This window comes from Ictidomys tridecemlineatus, chromosome 13 (assembly GCF_052094955.1).
Source record: "Ictidomys tridecemlineatus isolate mIctTri1 chromosome 13, mIctTri1.hap1, whole genome shotgun sequence".
In the NCBI taxonomy this organism is placed as follows: domain Eukaryota; kingdom Metazoa; phylum Chordata; class Mammalia; order Rodentia; family Sciuridae; genus Ictidomys; species Ictidomys tridecemlineatus.
In genome coordinates, this window is record NC_135489.1 from 11,123,238 (window position 1) to 11,135,953 (window position 12,716).

A 12,716-nucleotide genomic window follows, 5' to 3' on the forward strand; every position below is an offset into this window, starting at 1 on the left:
ATAACATCATTGTCTTTACTACAGAACAAAACCCATGAATACGGGGCTCCAGTCTCAGTCTTCAAACCATGGAAAAATAAGAAAGAATTAAAATCTTTCAAAGCTCAACATCATGTCATTTGACATTCTCCTAAGTGTTCTCAATTTCATTCTCTTCTTTTCTTTTCCTTTCTTTTTTATTTTTTTTAAAGGAATAGAACCCAGAGGCGCTTAAACACTGAGCCACATCTTCAGCCCTTTTTATGTTTTATTTACAGAAAGGGCCTCAATAAATCGCTTAGCACCTTACTAATCTGCTGAGGCTGTCTTTGAATTTACGATCCTCCTGTTTAAGCCTCCAGGGTCTCTGGGATTACAGACGTAGGCAAATGCACCTGGCTTCTAAATTTCTTGAACTGACTCTAATATTAGTTTTTCTCAGTCTACATGCAATAGTCTATTTTGATTTTATTCAAATAAGACTTCACTAAAATATATTACTTTTAGGAAATGAATAATTCTAGGATTTTCAAGAATGGCCATTGACCAGGATAACCGTGGGAAGAAGACTAGTAGATTAATGGTTTCTATTTTCATGGAATCAAAGCAAAATAGTTTATATGCTAATAAATACACATTCGTTATTTCCATCTTTGAAATAGTATTTTGTAGCTATTATTATCCTGATCAAATTTTGGCAGGAGATTTTTGAGTTCCAGGATTTACCATTAACCTCCAAATCTGAATCACCAGTCCAGTTGTAAAGCCGTAAATCTCCTCAAATCACCTTCTAGGCCTCTCCACTGAGATGGGTGACTGGCATCTCAAACTTACGAGGTTAATACAGTGATGAATAACAGACAGACATGAGCACAGGAATATAAGATTAAGGAGGTAACTTATAAACTGGGCCTACTGTGCTTACCCCCACATGCATTCTCTTAAAAAAGAAATTTACCTACAGCCCAGCCCTGCTCATCCTAAGTCAATAGGATATGTTGTAGTCTTTAGAAAACAACTTGTTATCTGCAGGAAAAACGCAAGTCCCCAAAGTTTCCCCCTTGTCAACAAGAACAACACAAATTACCAGGAAGGCCAGCGGCAGTGGCTGGCTTTTTGTGACCTTTACAGAGATCAGATTCCTGAACTTAGGTAGATAGTATAATCCCCCCTTAACTAAACTCTATAAGAATAATTTCCTTTCAGAAACCCTCAGTGTGGACCAAAGTGACCCAGAGTTGGCTTGAATCATTAGCATGTCATTAAAACAGTAAAATCTCCCCTACAAGGTATAAGACCATATACAGCAGGGTCTTGGATGCAATCCTGCTGTCAGTCAAAAGTCAAGAAGTGGACACCTGACTAGGACTCTCTGGAAACTTCCCTGGGACCCCAATGAAACTGGAGAGCAGGAGTGGTGCTCTGTCCTCCTCTCCGAGGGGACCCACTCTCTCCCTCGAAAGTGTCCTATTTTTCCTTTTATAATCATTTCTAAAAAGCTCATTATTGCTACTCTGAGCAACATGTTTGCAATCTTTTCAACATGATTCAAGAATTGATACAAGAAGACATCTGCAGTCACGTCAACTACATGGATGGCATTGCTCTATAACAGACAGTATTCATGTTCAAGTTCTGTTTTCTATTACCATTTTGTCCCCGATGCTTTATCCTGATTAATAGTAACATTCCCACACTCATTAAAATTGAAACTATTACTGAATCTGCTAAGATGCTATTATTGAAGTCACTATGTCTCACCTGGAAACAGTGGCACATGCCTGTAATCCCAGAGGTTTGGGAGGCTGAGGCAGGAGGATCACAAGTTCAAAGCCAGCCTTAGCAACTTAGTGAGGCTCTAAGCAACTCTCTGAGACCCTATCTCTAAATAAAAATATAAACAAGGGCTGTGGATGTGGCTCAGTGTTCAAGCTTCCCTGGGTTCAATCTCTAAAAAAGAAAACTATGTCTCATTTATAAACATGAATAAACATTGAGGCCATTACTTTATCCCTGTGATGTGGACATATGTTTTAGTCAGTTTTTTTTTTTTTTTCTGCTTTGACCAAAATCCTGATAGGAACAATTTTAGTGGAAGAAAAGTTTACAACATTCTGAAGCTGTTCCAGCTTGCACCTCTAATTTATCCCACAAAATCCAGGCAACTCCAAGAGCTTCTGAATCATAAGGTCAGGTTAGTCACAGCAGCAACCCTACTCTGGTAGAAATTTCTGTTTTAGTCAGCTTTGCCACTGCTGTGACCAAAAGATACACACACACACATACACACACACACACACCAAAAATCCCCACTATTTTAGAGGAGGAAAAGTTTATTTGGAACTCATGGTTTAGGGGTTCTTAACCCATAGATGGCCATGTCCAGTGCTCTGGTCTCAAGGTGGAGACAGAACATAATTAAGGAAGGGAATGACAGAGAAAAGCAGCTCAGGACATGGCTACAAAGAAGCAGAGAGAGGGTTCCATTGACCAGAGAGAAAATATAGACTCTGAAGGCATGTCCTCAGTGACCCACCTCCTTCAGCCCCATCCTCACTCCCTACAGTTACCATTGGAATTAAACCATGGATGAGGTCACGACCTTCATTCCTATCATTTTGCCTCTGCGTGCTCTTTCACGGTCTCACAAATGAGCTTTTGGGAGTTAGCTAATATGTAGCCAAACAAGTTAAAATCTCTCCACTGACTTTATCCTATCACTTCACTTTTCCCCCTAAACTGAAAACAGTGCTCTCTCTAAAAACGATCAATGTGCCATTTTATTTTTGAGATACAGTCATGCATGGAAAACCCGAAACAGAGTTTGACACCGAATGGCTACCACATGAACGTTAGTCAGACATCATGCAGTAGATTAAGGCATTTTGATATCTCTTGTCAGTTATAGAGAGTTATTGGTGGGTTTCAAATAATCTTCTCATTCCGTGTAGAAGAGTATATGAGTTGGAGGTGGGTGGCAGTAAAGAGAAGGATGGCAGTTTAGGAACTCAGACACAGAACCAGGACTTTCACAACAGGTTTCTGAATGACATATAGAAATAATGTGATGGGGGTGACTTTGGCCTTTTTGAGTTGGCAATTAGCTAACAGACATCAGAAAGCTAATTCTCATAGTTCTGGAGGCTGGGAAGCCCTTCATCAAGAGGTAGGAAGATGAAGGACTTGGTGAGGTCCTGCTACCTGGGTCATAGGGGGTGCCTCCTAGCTGTGCCCTCTCATGGTGGCAAAGGAGAGCTAGCTTTCTGGGGTCTCTTTTGTATGGGCATGAATCCAACCATAGGGGCTCTACCTCCTGATCACCCTACACCTATGGCTATCAACCTAGTGATTAAGTTTTAGCATGTGGATTTGGGGGGAATGAAAATATTCAGACCGTAGCAGAGGTGAGCAGATGGAAAGTTTTTGAAAAAGAAGAAGAAAAAAATAAGTGGACATAAAAATGCTTTTACCTAAAAATGTTTTCTTTGAAATCAGATGCGTCAAACTTGTTTGGTGGCAAGAATAGTAGATGAAAAATCCTGTAAATGTCAAAATTTAAGGGAGACATATTAGCGGTAGTAACGATTACTATTTTAAAAATATCGTGACAATTCATTTTACATATACCCTCACATATAATGTGGAACAGTGCTGTTATATATTTAGAAAAATTGGAATAAATTCAAGCTGAAATAGAGTTCAAAGAGAAGGAAGTTGAAAGACCAGATACAAGTTAGATCAAACCAAACACTATAGGAAAAAAATAGACTAAAAATCACTTATTTGGAACTTAATATCACAAATTGCTTAAAGAGAAAACATTTCACCCAGTACTTGTGCAGGGTGGATAATAGGTTGGTTTAAAAACATATTCCTAAGTTTGAATACATCCTGACAGGAATAGGGACATATTGGAGGTTGGCTTAGAAAGTGGGGGAATTAGTGTAAATAACAATGGACATAAAAAGAATGGCAGTCAGTGGGCTGTTTACCGAAGATGTAGAATTTTCACTAATTTCAGTTTGTTTTATTTGGCTTTTATTTTGTTAATTGGAAACATTTAAATATTTTTTATTAGTAGGGAAATAACAATTGAGGATCAAACATATAGATGTCAGATGCAAAACTGAGAAAGGTTTCCCATGAAAGTCATCAGCGAGAAGCAGACAAAGCAGGCTTGCAGAGTAAGGTGAGTGGGGAGAGGGTCATTTAATCCTTGTGTACAGGAGGAAAACAGGACAGGTAGGGATACAACTCGTCCTGTGGAACTGTAAGTTGATGTTTGATGGCTTTTCACCAGTGAGGAGGCAGTAAGGCCAAAGTTTGCCCCTTATTCTATCCCCAAGTCAGCTTGAAGCATCCATCTTCCTGTTCCTCAGTAACACTAGACAGGATTTGCCTTTTCTTTGCCAACCTTGAGGACATAAGCAGTAAATTTCTACATGAATTCATTGATGAAATGTCTATATCAGATGTTGTGACAATTGTTTCCATCTACAAAGATGGAAAGTAAAACGTTCTAATGAATTCAATATCCACTAGATAAATGACCCATTAAGAAAAAAAAAAGCACTAACTTGCTGCATTAGTTATTGAAAAACATATTGCATGTCTATAGATTTGGTAGAGATAACAATATTGAGATCTAGTGAATTATGGAAATTTTGAATGTTATAAATGGAGGGAGCTTTAGATATTACAGTTCTCAACCCCTTGGTTGTATAGATATGAATCTGAAAGATGAGAATATTAAACACGTTTATAATCCAAATATTTTTCCCTCTTGGTTTCAATATGCAGCAACTGAAGGACCACAAGAAAGTGAAATCTATAAGGACTCCAAAAGATATTAATGTCAATCAGGTTAATAACCCAAATCACTGAGGAAACTAATGCAACAGATGGCAATATTCTGCATTTAAAAGGTAGGTTACAACTTCAAACTGATAAACTCAGCTTCAGACTAGGTTCTGGGAAACATGCCTGGGTGGTAAGTTTCTTTCAAAGTGCTCCAAGAACTGATAGGAAATAGCAAATGAGATTTGAAAAGAAAATTTTGCAAGGCAATAAGAATGTTTCATGATGGATCGCTGGTATGAAATGTAAGAAACTTGACATTCAGGAAGGTACTCTACAGAGACTTGATCTAATTTCTAAAAATTATTTTGGAAAAGAGGCTCTTTCAGTTGGCAAAAGCCCAGAAACTGGAACATTTGATATCTCTGCTGCACGAGAAAGGTAGGGTGCAAATGCACAAATGTTTAGGTTTATGTTACCGAGAGCAAAAAGAAGGCTGGACAGTTTAATAACAGTACAAAACCTAAGGCTTAAAATTGTCTCTGATAGCTTTTATGCTAATCACAAGATAAGCACTGAATTTGCTTGTGTATTGAACATCAGGGAAAATGTAGACTTTTAGAAGCCAAGAAATATGTCACTCAGCATTTTGAAGAGATTCTAAACCAACAGCAGAATGGCACATGCTGAAAACCCAGTCAGGCTGTAGATACTAACCTTAAAAAGGAGCAACTTTGACCCTGCTGTTAGCATTTTTTTTAACCAGGGATTGAACCCAGGGGCACTTAGCCACATTCCCAGCCCTATTCTGTATTTTATTTAGAGACAGGGTCTCACTGAGTTGCCTAATGCCTCAGTGTTCCTGGCTGGCTTTGAACTCATGATCCTCTTGTCTCAGCCTCCCTAGAGGCTGGGATTACAGGTGTCTGCACTTTTAAACATGCACTGGAATGCACAGCACCAAGAGATGTCCTGCTGATTAATATGTTTGTAAAAGGATTAATCTCATGTTAGTTTATGATATGATTCCATAAATGATAGATACTCTTTGCAGGATTGAAATAAGTGTGGTGATAGTAAAGATTTCCCTAAAATTATTAGTTTGGATTTTCTTTTAAGATAAATATATAAAGCAGAGAATTTTTGCCTAGAAAATACATTCAACTGAAATTTTCATTTATCTGATTTTAGAAGAGATAAATATAATTTCCATGATATTAGGCACAATGCATTATAATAGTATAATATTTTTTCAGGGGGAGGTGACTATAATAAGTTTCATTTAGATAAAGAAGTACACACAGGTGGAATAATCCTGAAATTAAAACAAAATGAATGCAATACTTTTCATACATAATGCATGCAAAAATAGCTTTTATCTCCATCAAGGTGACTGCTGGGGTGCCATCTTGCCTCCCAGCAGCAAGGAGTCTATGGGCAGATGCCACAGCATGCTTGGCAAGAGCAGCATCTCTTGCTGCTAGAGTCAATAGCATGTGCTGCTGGTGGCCTCCTGCCCCTGCCTGGCAGAGATGGGTATCACCTTCTGGGTGACTGGCAGGGCTGCATACAGAGCTTGACTGGAAGGTCCATGAGGCCCAAGTGGAGATGTCATCAATGATATGGCTACACACAACTGCAGAGTGACAAGGGACCTGATGCCTACAAAGCTGGCTTCATGAATATCTTATGGGGATATACTGGGCTACTGGCCAAGACCTTGACATCCTCATGGTGCAGAAATCCTTGCTGTGTCTTAGCTGGCCACCTTGCTACTTGCTTCCTATCTATCAGCAGACCTGCAAAGTACCTCTCTTTGTCTTTCTCTTCATTTGGTGCACCTGTTACCATGTCCACTCTATCTTCATGCTATGTCTTTTAAATGACCCGGTGGCCATGGTAACACCCTGCTCATTATCATCTTCTTCATGGCCCCCAACACAGGGGCTGGCCTGCTACGTTTTTGGCCTGACATTTCTCGTGAAAAGGAGCACTCTACTCTTCAACCCTCGGTTACTATTCCTTCTCTTTTGGCTTCTATGTTGCCCTCCCCAACCTGGGCATCTGTACTGTCCTTCAGGCGGTTTGGGAACATCCTGCTGGAGAGCCCCAAGGGCTACATATCCTTCTCCTTTGACAATGGCCACCAGTTTTTCTGCAGGACAGTGATCTGAACTTCCACCCAGAGGCTCCCTTCCTGCACTGTACCTTCCACCTGGCCCTGTTGCCCCCCGCCTTACCCTGCTCTTGCTATCTGTGCTGTATAGATGGCACAAGATGGGGGGAAATTATCCTGTCCCTGCTGAAGGGTCGTTTTAAAGTGAAGGTTCCCACCTAGCCCTTCACACCCAATCCCATTGTCTCCACTCTCCTTACCTCCAATTTCCCTGGCATCTGCTCCAGCCACTCCCTCCACTTCTAGTCATACAGATGGCATTTCCATGCCTCACCCTACATCCCTGGACCAGGCCTGAAACCTGGCTCACACACATGCTCAGGTGCTGGTGTGAGGCTCATGGAGTTCTCCGGAACAACACTATCCACATCCTGCAGCCCTGATGCCTGGAGTTATGGCAAGCTGTCATCCTGCTGGAGCCCTGGCTAGGCCCACAGCCTGTCCCCAAGAGCATCCAGCACAGCCAGATGGCCCACTGAAATCCACCCTCAGTCTACTCTCAGGACCCAGGGTGGGGTGGACTTTGTGGTATCCTTCCAAATTATCCTTCCCAAAGCCAAGAAGTATTTAGCATTTTAAAGGCAATACTTCAGACTTAAACATGTAGGTATAATGCATAAGAGTATATCCAAATGAAAGATTCAAAAAAATGTCAAAGAATACTTTTTATTCTTCAGAAATTTTAAAGACAAAAATTCGATGTTGTATAAACATCTTTAAAACCAAAACCAATAATAAGCTTATTGTTAGAATATGACTACATAAAGACTAAATCCATTCACAAATTAAATTAGTATGAAAGGATAACCAATAAAATTCTGACTCTATTAATATTATTGATATATAATGATATTTTATAAAATAAAGTTGTGATATTGATTGTAAGAGCAATAAGATATGACAGTTTGTTTTTTATATCTATTTAATTCTTTTGGAATCAAGCATGATAAGCCATGATTTTAGTCGTCACTTGGAGAATTATCATTGTAGTTTTTGCCAGGAGCTAAGCAATTCAGTGAGACCCTGGGTCTAAATAAAATAGGGCTGGGGATGTGGCTCATTGTTTGAGTGCCCCTGAGTTTAAACCCTCGTACATATAAAAAAAAGAAAAAAAAATGTAGCTTGACTTTTAACATTACTTTATTATTTTGATAGGCCATCCTTGAAATCATAAATAAAGATTTACTGTACATTTTGCATATTGCTAACAATCTGGCATGAATGAGTACATTGAGGATCTCTGAACTCCATCAACTCCTTCACAATACTTGTAGTAATAACATTCCATTGTGAGTTGGGTCATGGCTTAATTCTTCTTTTGATGTGAATTATGGAGAGAAAACTTCGTACATTGTCTTGCTTGGCCCAAAATATTAAAAACAAATCTAAGTATTGGCATAATATTTATGTGGTATACTGTCAAATATTGATTTATTAACATTTTTCATTAAATTTTTATGAAGGAGAAAACTCAGACATTTGCAAAGCTCCTTAACCCTGCGGGCTACATTCATGCTGTAGGAAGAACTATAATGACCCCACCCTGACTCCTAGGAACCACAAGTCTTATACCACATGGGGTTGATAGAGCTTTTTCGATGTGAAGAAAAGTGTAGTCCTTGGGATGGGAACATTTTTCTGGATTATTTAAGTGGGCCAAGATTAGGGAGATTAGGGAGAGGTGTGGCAACCGAAGGACTGTCTCTCAGCATCGATGGCTTTGAGTATTGGTGAAAAGGACCTGTGCTAAGGGTGTGGTTGTCCCAGGTCCTGAGAAAGGACAGGATCCAGCTGCCACCTCTGGGAAGGATAGCATTGCACTTGTAGACACATTGACTTCAGCCTGAGAGATCCCCATCAGACGCCTGGCCTGCATCACTGTCAAAGAACACATTTATCTCTCTTAGGTAACCAAGCTTGTGATAATTCAGTTAAAAACAAACAAACAAACAACCAAGCCAACAACTGACACTGTTAAAATAAAACACCAGCCACCGTAACCTATGGTGGTTAGCGGTCAAGTAGCCAAATATTCAAGTTGTAAGCAATGTGAGTATCACTAAAAGGTGGGAACAGGTGGAATAATGGGCTTACTCAGATCAGTCATGAAAGTAGACTCTTAGAGCAAGGAGAGGATGAGACATCTCTAGGGAAATAAAAGGAAAAATGGGAAATGAATAGGTGTAGTCAGGGGGGTGGAAGCTCTAACAGGAGCAGGAGAAGACAGCGTGATACAGAACCTAAATTAAGTGCGGTCTGATCCCAGTGTAGAATCAGGTCACGGGCAGAAGACAGGGATAGAGAGGTAGCCTGGCTTCAAATCATGTAAGAGTATCTAGGACACATTGTCAAGGTGAGAATCCATGCAGAGGTATTGTATTTTTAGCCAAGGGCTGACAAAATCTGCAATTGAGAAGTTTCTGTTGGGATCCTAGGACAACCCTCAACATAATAATGCCAGTTAACATGTGATTTATTTGGTAAAAACTGAAGACTCTTTGGTATGTGATATTGGGGGAATTTTATTTTTGTAGAACCAGAAGGGTACTTTATTATTAATAGAGATTTTTGGACTATCAAATCCTATTTTTAATATTTTTCTTTCTTTCCCACAAATCTACGATGCAGTATAATTAAATTTTGTTTAAAACATTTAATAACTTTAAATCCAAGCTATTTTTAATCTTTGGCTCAAAAGGAAATTATAATAGGCTGTGAGAAAATTATAATGGCCTTAAGTTCATAGCACAAAATTTATATCTAGTTTAGAATGCTTAAAGAACTCTTCTCCAGTAAAAAAGGTCTGAAGTAAAATGTTACAAAGTTTGATCTATGTGCATTATCTTGCACATAGGTCACAGCAGGGCAGATGGGGGGAGGACCACTTACGTGATGGAGCACATGGGGAGAGCGGCTGTGTCCACGGGCAGGATATAATGATGAGAAAGCCAGAATCCTCCTCCTCACAGACCTTGTGAAAAAGAGATAAGGAAAAGTGAATAAGTTGTCAATTACGCAATGATGGAATACAGATAGGGTGGGGGGATAAAGGCGAGATCATCCATGGAAAAAAGAAGCTCTAACCAGGCATGTCCTTCCAAGGGACCTTGTGGACCAGTAACCATGGCTGCTCAGCCCAGACTTCAGGTCTGGATGGACCGTATTTCTACATCCTGCAGCTTGGGTGAATTATTTAATTTCTCTTTGCTTTGGCTTCTCCATCTACACCAAATAAGCATCCTGATCATTAAACTTCATTCTGTGGTAAGTCAGTGTCCCATAGAGGAGCATTAGAGGTCATTACTGAAGAAGGAACCCAGAGGAGGACATGAGTGCTGCTTCAAACAGAGAAGTTTCACCGATGTCAGCTCACTGAGTGGCAATTTTTTACTTCAAAAAAGAAAAAAATTATATGCTTTTAATGCATAAAAAATTGCATAAAGCACGGTAGAGCCTTGATATTTTAAGTGTCTTCCTGTTCTAAGATGTTGTGTTTGCAGGCTTTCTTAGTTTATTTATTTTTTTCCTTTTTGTTGCAGTCTGATTTTTTCTTCTGATACCATTATACCATTAGAGATTTTGGTAGGAATTAGGGCTCTGCTTTCCTATTTTTCTGCAAGAAAAAAAAAAAAAAAAAAAACAGAATTAATCATATAACAAAGAATTTTAGTCAGAGTTTATGGGGCTTCCAATCACCAAGGAGAAATTTCTACACTTAAGTTTTAACCACTCCAGGCAGAGGGGAAAGATCACATTGCATGAGCCATGACAGTCCACCTGAAAGAAGAGTGTTTCAGAACGCAAGACACCCAGCTGTCTCTTTCTTCTCTATGCTTACAATTGCAACCTTCTGATCATTTCTCTGCTCATTAACATTTCCATAAAAACATAGGTCTGGGAAGCAGGCAGATGTGTAACAAATACATTGAGTGCTGTCTCTTGTTAGCAACTTTCTTCAAAGGTTAAGATGGAGGAAACATTGAAACCAGCTTTGGTGCTCTTGGCAATTTACCTTAGTTGGTGCCCTGCCACTAGGTGCCCCTGTCTGGCTGCAGCAAAATAATGGGGGGGGGGGCGCAGGTGACAAGCAACTTGTGTAGACTGATACAGCAGGAGTGGGAGCCGTTTATTGTAGGACAGGAGGGGTACATATACATTCCACACAGCTTCTCTTAATTAACATAAACTAGATACAGCAGTCAACCAATAAGGAATCTCCACACTTAATGGCTCACTGGCGTTACTTCACAAACCACTCCCTCTGGGAAAATGCCAGGCACCATCCTGACTTGTTTATAGACTCTAACATTTCCCCTTTTGTTTAATTTAAATAATGACCATAGTGGGTTTTACACAAACACCATAAACAATCTGCTACAAGCAGAAGGGGGGGATACAAAATGCCACAATACCAAGCCAATTGATAGCTCCATGCAAGAAGTCCTTGGAAAAATTATACCAGCAATGACACCATTAGCAAAGATACCAAGTTACAATTTGTTGTAGATTACAGTTTGTTGTCTCAGTCCAGGTAAAGCAGTGTCTCAATAGATTAACTCACAGTCCAGGTAAAAAATCACAGTCCAGGTAAGTTCTGCAGGCAGCTAGCTTGATCCAAAGTCTCCTCTGTTCTCAGCAACACTGGAAATTCTTCCACCCTCGTCCTCACCAGCACTGGGATGAAGGCAGGAACTCCAGCAATGATGCTAAAAAAAATCCTGGAGTATTTCACTAAGAAAACAACCTTCTGAATAATTTAGTACATTATCTCCAGGTTTTTTACATTTGAAATAGGCCTTAATAGAGCTCATTACTCATTAGCTTCCAGGTGTGGGAGAACCATTGTAGTTACTGGCCTTGGTAATGTTCAAACTTCAGGGACTCGGGCTGGGCCTGCAGCTCCCGGGCAGCCCCAGAGAGTCGGGGGAGTGTTCCTGACTCAAGCTGCCACTGGGCACAGGGAGCAAGAGCCTGTGAGACTGTGCCTCTGGGTCAGGTTTGGATTTGGGCTCTAAGTGGCGTCCTGCCCCTGGGTGGGGGGCAGGGAAGAGCCAGCTGCCTCAGCTTCGAAAGTCTCTGCAGCCACTGCACCTATTCACGCACCCTCCGGTAACGAGAAGTATTCAGTAATAGCCTTTTGCTGCAACTTTTTTCCTGATAATCCACCTCCTCTGAACTTTCTTCTTCTTTCTATTTAGAAACTTCTAAAACTGATATACTGAGTTCCTGGGCTTCCACCAACACATGCCCTAACTATTCTTGGTTCCACTGGGGTGCCTCCTTCCCTTATCAATTTACCTAACACCCCTTCCATATTTTCTTCACAAAGACAATACAACATTTCAAGACAAAACAAGACACAAACATACTGCATCAGTCTTCTCCATTTTTAAAAAATGGCCAGTTTTCCTCTCGCCCTATCTAGGGACAAGCAGATTTGCTCCCATCCTATCTAAGGACCGGCAGCTTTTTTTGTCACTTACCCCCGAGTTTCCCAGGGCTCCCTGGACGGGCCACCATCTGCCACAGCCGGGCTGGCTGGGCAAAATAACCAGGGGGTGACGAGCAACTTGTGTACATGGATATAGCAGGAGTGGGAGCCGTTTATTGTAGGACAGGAGGGGTATATATACATTCCACACAGCTTATCTTAATTAACATAAACTAGATACAGCAGTCAACCAATAAGGAATCTCCACACTTAATGGCTTGCTGGCGTTACTTCACAAACCACTCCCTCTGGCAAAATGCCAGGCGCCATCCT